This window comes from Leucopleurus acutus (assembly GCF_964270905.1).
Source record: "Leucopleurus acutus genome assembly, chromosome: 3".
Taxonomy (NCBI): domain Eukaryota; kingdom Metazoa; phylum Chordata; class Mammalia; order Artiodactyla; family Delphinidae; genus Leucopleurus; species Leucopleurus acutus.
Window position 1 is genome coordinate 57,335,842 of NC_139145.1, and position 6,000 is coordinate 57,341,841.

A 6,000-nucleotide genomic window follows, 5' to 3' on the forward strand; every position below is an offset into this window, starting at 1 on the left:
TGGCAAACTGTCTAATCCAGACCTCCCACACCATCTGCCTGCTCCACACTGACATTCAGGGGGCTGCGTCCTGCTGGAGAGTATCCCCCAAGTTAGAGCCAGGGCAAACTCAGTCTCCACACCCACCACCTCGCCACTGTTAGTCTTTGACTTGAGGTGAGTGACCAGCAAATAGCTCAGTTATGAGTACTTAACTATGAGCCAGCACGATTCTAATCATGGAGCTCTCACAGAACTGCTCGGCACACAGTAGGGTGCCACGCAATTCACCACCTTAATTAAGCACTTTTCAGAGTAAAAGAGGGTACATTAGGACTTCCCTGATGGCGCAGTGGTTAAGAATCCGCCTGCCAACGCAGGAGCCACAGATTCAAGCCCTGGTCCAGGAAGATCCCACATGCTGCGGAGCAACTAAGCCCGTGCGCCCAACTACTGAGCCTGCGCTCTAGAGCCCGTGAGCCACAACTACTGAGCCCACGTGCCACAACTACTGAAGCCTGTGCGCCTAGAGCCCGTGCTTCACAACAAGAGAAGCCACTGTGATGAGAAGCCTGCGCACCACAATGAAGAGGAGCCCCCACTCACCGCAACTAGAGAAAGCCCGCGCACAGCAACGAAGACCCAACACAGCCAAAAATAAATAAAAATAAAATAAATTTATTAAAAAAAGAAAAATGATGTCAGAACCAGAAGACCTTCCCGGGCCAACTAAGAGTCAACACTATAGTTACCTCTTCTCACTCGTGCATTAACTTGAAATTCACTTCTCCGGGAAGGTGTTCCCAATTCCCCCAATCTGCATGAAGGACCCACAGCACCCTTTAGGTTCTCTACTGCAGCACTGCTCACAGCCTGTAGCTCAAGAACCTCTTACGAGTCCATATACCCAACCAGACTGCAGCTCCAGGGAGGTGGGGTCTGGATGTGTCCTGTCCTCCACTGCGGGCATCCACAGGGTCTCCCAAAGAGCAGGTGCTCAATTCCTGCAGCTAAATGAACTCATGTGGTCTCTCACGTGTATGCTTGTCTGACCCTGGTGATGTCACTACAGAGTGAAATACTCTTACATTTGCATTTGGGCTCTGTGGGAGTGGGACCTTTATTTCATTCACTGACATGTCCCCTGAAGTCCAAAATGCAGTGGCCAGTAGGTAACGGTACTCAAGTGATGTCTGCTGTGCTTCTAGCATCTTTTCCAAGGACCAGGTAACACCTATGGGGATTTTAACAACAGAGGGAGGGACAGCCTAGCGCTCCGGCTGCACTGTATCTAGTTATAATGTCTAGTGCTAGAAGTTAAGACTGAATCAAGACAGGAGATCCCATCCTACCTAGGCACTAGGCCTTCTTTCTCTCTTGTCACGTGATTTTTAGGCTGTGTCTTTCTTGCAGAAACTTGCATGTATCTCACCGGATGAGGAGGAACCCAACTTCCTAGGCCCTTCCACCCCCAGACATGGCTCTCCATAGCAACTGGGAACCTAAGCTGGTAATCTGTCTCTTCAACCAGACCCCGGAGCACACAATCCCCTCCCTAGAAGGAAGAAACCAGCCCAACACAGGCTCCAACGAGCCAGAAAGGAAGGACAGTTAGAAGGAAAACACAAAGGCTGCTCTCTCGGTCCTGCCCTCTCCTTTTCACATGCAGTCAGCCCACATTCCCTGTGGCGGGTGCGGGGGTATCAGATAAAACAGCAGTGGGCAGTTCAGTTGGTCCACCCGGACTAGTTACTGCCATCCGACCCCACGGGCAGAGCCCCCTTCCGGGTTCCCAAGAAGGAGAATCCTGCTCTGGACATTCATCAGCATAAAAGACCAGCTGTGGTTTGGGGGCAAACATCCTACCAGCCGTCCAGCTGCCCACAGCCATGCCAGGGACATCACTCTACCAGGGACCCCACGCAGCCAATCAAATACATCACAGACCACTTTACATCACCTCTCCTACGGTCTTCTCTAAGGCAGCCCATCCAGCAGAACACAAGTGGGGGTGGAACTCATGCCAACACTTGAGCAGCTCTCACAAGACACTACCCACTTTGTTTTTCCCACATTGTGCGCCTAAGATTTCAGAAACACTCCTTACCTTTCTCTACCCAGAGGGCCTCTTTCTCCATCTGTTAGGGATCCTTTTTCTTTCCCCCCTCATAAATGCAGATGTCGCTGCAAGAGCCATTAAACCTAAAACGAAATTTTGAGTTAATTATCTGTCTTTGGACTTAGAAGAAGGCTTTGCAAGGTAAAGTAAATTCTTTCTGGAACCTTGTGGATTTTTCTCCCTGACCCCTGATAATCTTACTTTCCCACTATACAGGACTTTTTTTTCCCCTAACTTCTCTAGGTTTAAAAAAAAAAAAGAAAAGAAAAAGAAAGAAACACACTTCTAGTTGTGGGAGGAGGGGAGGGGGAAATAAGCAAATATAATGGGGCCCCCTGGCCCCCATCTGTTCCAAATCTTCCCCTCACAGGATGTAATGTCTAAAAAGCAAGAAAAATACTCCTTCCTCTTCCAGCATTGGGCAGGATCTTGCATGCAAAGAGAAGAATGTCTGGTTACTCTGTGGGTTTTCATCTGCTTTTTAACTCACATGTGGCCAAACTACCCTGGCCGCCCAATCCCATTTCTCCCTCTCCCCCCAAAATCCCGGTGCTCAGCAGGGCTCACCGCTCGCGAAGGGCATCCTGGTTCAGGCAAGGAGCTCCCACCCCTCCACACCACACCACCAACCCCTTTGGCACAAAGGATCTGTTCTAAGCCTGGCCAATGACTTCTGCAGACTTCTCAGCTGAAGACCTGCCAGAGGGAAGCCAGGGCCCCCAGAGGAAGCAGGGCCGCCCCTGAGGGTAAAATGAGTGGGCTCGGGGGGCCTGAACTTCTTGACCTGCGCTCTCACGCCCTGCTTCCAGGCACTCGGCACACGGGTGCACACGCGCAGCCAAGTCCTGCGCATCTCAACAGGAAGGACGTTACCCAGCAGCCGCAACGTCCCTACCGATGCCTTTCCAACACTGGGAGGGCGCTATTTACAAGAAGCGCAGCCGGAGGGACTAGACGAGTTCCAACTTTATTTCAACCGACCCTTCTTTCCGGCTTCTATAGTTCTCCTTGAAATTAAAGAGGCCTTCCTCCCTGAATTGCCCGATTTTTATGCAAGGACAGAGGCTCTCATTTAAATGATTGAGAAACCCTGACTGAGAAGATGGCAAATGACCCCCCGGATCTGCCGCTCCCCGTTTGGCGCCTCACCTTCCTCTCCTCTGCAGCAGGCCCGCCCCGACCCCACACCCCACCACCTCCTTTGTTTTTCCCACGTTGTACACCTAGGATTTCAGAAACACTCCTTGCTGCCTTCCCTCCCCCACCCCCAAGCGTGCTCCTTGGCACATACTCCTTTTTTATGCTGGTGCAACCCAGAGCCCCTTGCAGGCTTCCTCTTACCCTGGCTCCAAATTCTCCTTCCTTCCTGCCCTCTCACCCCTTCTAATCACAGCCTCCAAGGCCCTTGTGCTCTACCCTCACCCACCCCCTCCTCTGACCTTACAAACTACCTCCTCCTTGCTATTCCTCAAACATACCTCAGGGCCTTTGCACTTGCTGTTTCCTCTACCCAGAGGACCTTCTTCTGGGGTGTTTGAAATTCTGGCTGCCTCACGAGATATAAATTTCTGCCTGAAAATTACCTCCCTAGAGGGGCCTTGCTCCTAAAAAGCACCCCCATCACTCTCTCCTCACTCCACCCCACACCTGCTTTATTTTCATTCACAGCTCCTTTCCCCACAAAGGCTCTCTCCTTGACCAAACTTTAATCAGGCTCCTCTGAGCCCTCTTCTCAATGAGGTCCTGCCCTTGGCCTGCCTTCAGCAAAGAATCCTGCTAAGTCTTCCCCTACCCTTGAGATCCGATCAAGTTCCTCATTGCCCATCTTTGATGTCTAAGTCCTTGGCCTGCCGTCTGCAAGAATCTTAAGTTGCTTTAGCGAGAATCGCCTCCCCTTGATGTCTACCTCATCCACTGACCCCCTCAGTCTGTTGATTGGTTCTAAACCCCAGCTGTCTTTGCCATGCTCAGAGTTGAACCCAATCTCTTTTCCCTATTGCACTCACCTTCAATCAAGGCTTCCCTACCACTTCAACAGGTGTCAGAGGACTGTTTCTTTAACACCACTCGACATCATAGGGTCTTTCTGTTCATCTGTCTCCCTCCACTGGGCTATAAACTATAAGCTCCATGAAGGCAGGGTCTCTATGTGTTTTGCTCTCCTCCAGCTCTCTAGCTTCTAGAGCACTATCTGACACGCAGCAGACACTCCCCAAATCTTCGTTGAATGTACAAATCTAGCGACCCCCACTTGTCTCTTGGTCTCAGTTTACCTGCCACCTCCTCTGGGAAGCCACTCCTGAATCTTCCTTACCCTATATTTCATCTAGCCATGGTCAGACTGATCACAGGGGATACTTCTCTGGCTTAATACGCACTTTTAACTTGTTATATAACATACTAACAAAATGAAACAAAGAAGTCTATCTTGACCACCTGCCCTCCCTCCCTTCCACAGCTCCAGCACCCACCTCCAGCCTGAATTCTCTGTTACGTACATCCATGCACACACCTGATCACCTGTCTTATCTCCCTGCTCTTCCCAACACACACATTGCCTGACCCCCTAGCAGGGAGCTAATTAGAAAGGGAGAGGAACGGGAGCCCTGATGGGGTCAGCTCTCTGCTCTCTAAAACCAGGCCCAGCTTTGCCCCCCTGCCATCACCCCCGCTACCCACCGCCGTCTTCCTGACTTTCTCCACCCCCGGGGGGAGGAAAGATGCCACTTCTGTTGGCTGCCCTGCAAGAGGGCAATGGAGTCCACAGGCCAGCCCTTCTCAGCTCACTTCTCCACTGCCAGCAAACTTACAAGGCCAACGCCGGGCAGACTAAGCCGCCCGAGTCCTACTGCTCAAAGCTGCAATCCTGGAAGGCATGAGAGTTCATTAGGCCCGAAAACCACGGAGGGAGGGCCACGGCCCTAGTGGCTGGTGAGTTCCCACCAGCTCCAAAGCCTCGGGGAGGGAGTCTGGGGGAGGGGAAGCTGGTTATAGAAACAGCCCAAGTAAGTTTCCACATAAAGGAAAAGTAAACAGATGAAGGCTCTTCCTCAGCCCTTTGAGCCTCTCAGAGGAGAGCAAACCTTCAAGTGTTTGTCAAAAAGCTAATCCGATTTTAAAATGCTTTGAAAGGGCTGGAAGAGGAAATACCAACTACTGACCACCCCCTGCACTGGCCTGCAGCCTAAGCGTGGCCACTTTCCCCTCCCTCGGCCTCTGTCTTGGGGGTACTGTCCGTACAGAGACCCAGAGAATCGGAAGGTACCTGGGCAGAAGCGGGAGCCAACCCTCGTCCACTCAGTCGTCCACTAAGGGCTACTGACCCCTCTTTCTGCCAAGAAAGGCAGCTTCATGAGAGCAGAAAACCGGCCGGGATTGGAAAGCAAGGACTGCACGCAGCCTTCAGGCCAAGGCACGCTCACTCCACGCACACCCTTCAAATCTAGAAGATATTGAATTACCCTGGCCCGGCTTCCTGGGGGCAAGGCAATTATCTCCCCTCCCCCACCCCGCACCCCAGGTGGGCCTCATTTCTGGCAGCCAGTTCCCTCCCAGGTGAAATGAGTTTCCAAATGGGTTTGCCCAACAGCAATTAAAGGAATAGCAAACCCTTCTCAAATACTCCAGAATCTGGTTCTCTCTCCCTTGGACAACTTTACCAGATGCTGTCACCTACTACCATCATGCTAGGGTGACCAACCACCCAGGTTGCCAAGGACTGTCCGGGTTTTAGCACCGAAAGTACTGCATCCCAGGATGGTTTGTCACCTGTCACTGTGGCCTCCCCAACCTTCTCCCCTCCCATCCCCACAGTTTCACAAGGGCACATATTGTGGCAAGGTGGGCTTCCTGGTATTGCTCCCTAATCCTGATGCCCTTGCTGGGTTTAGAGGAAAGGAAAC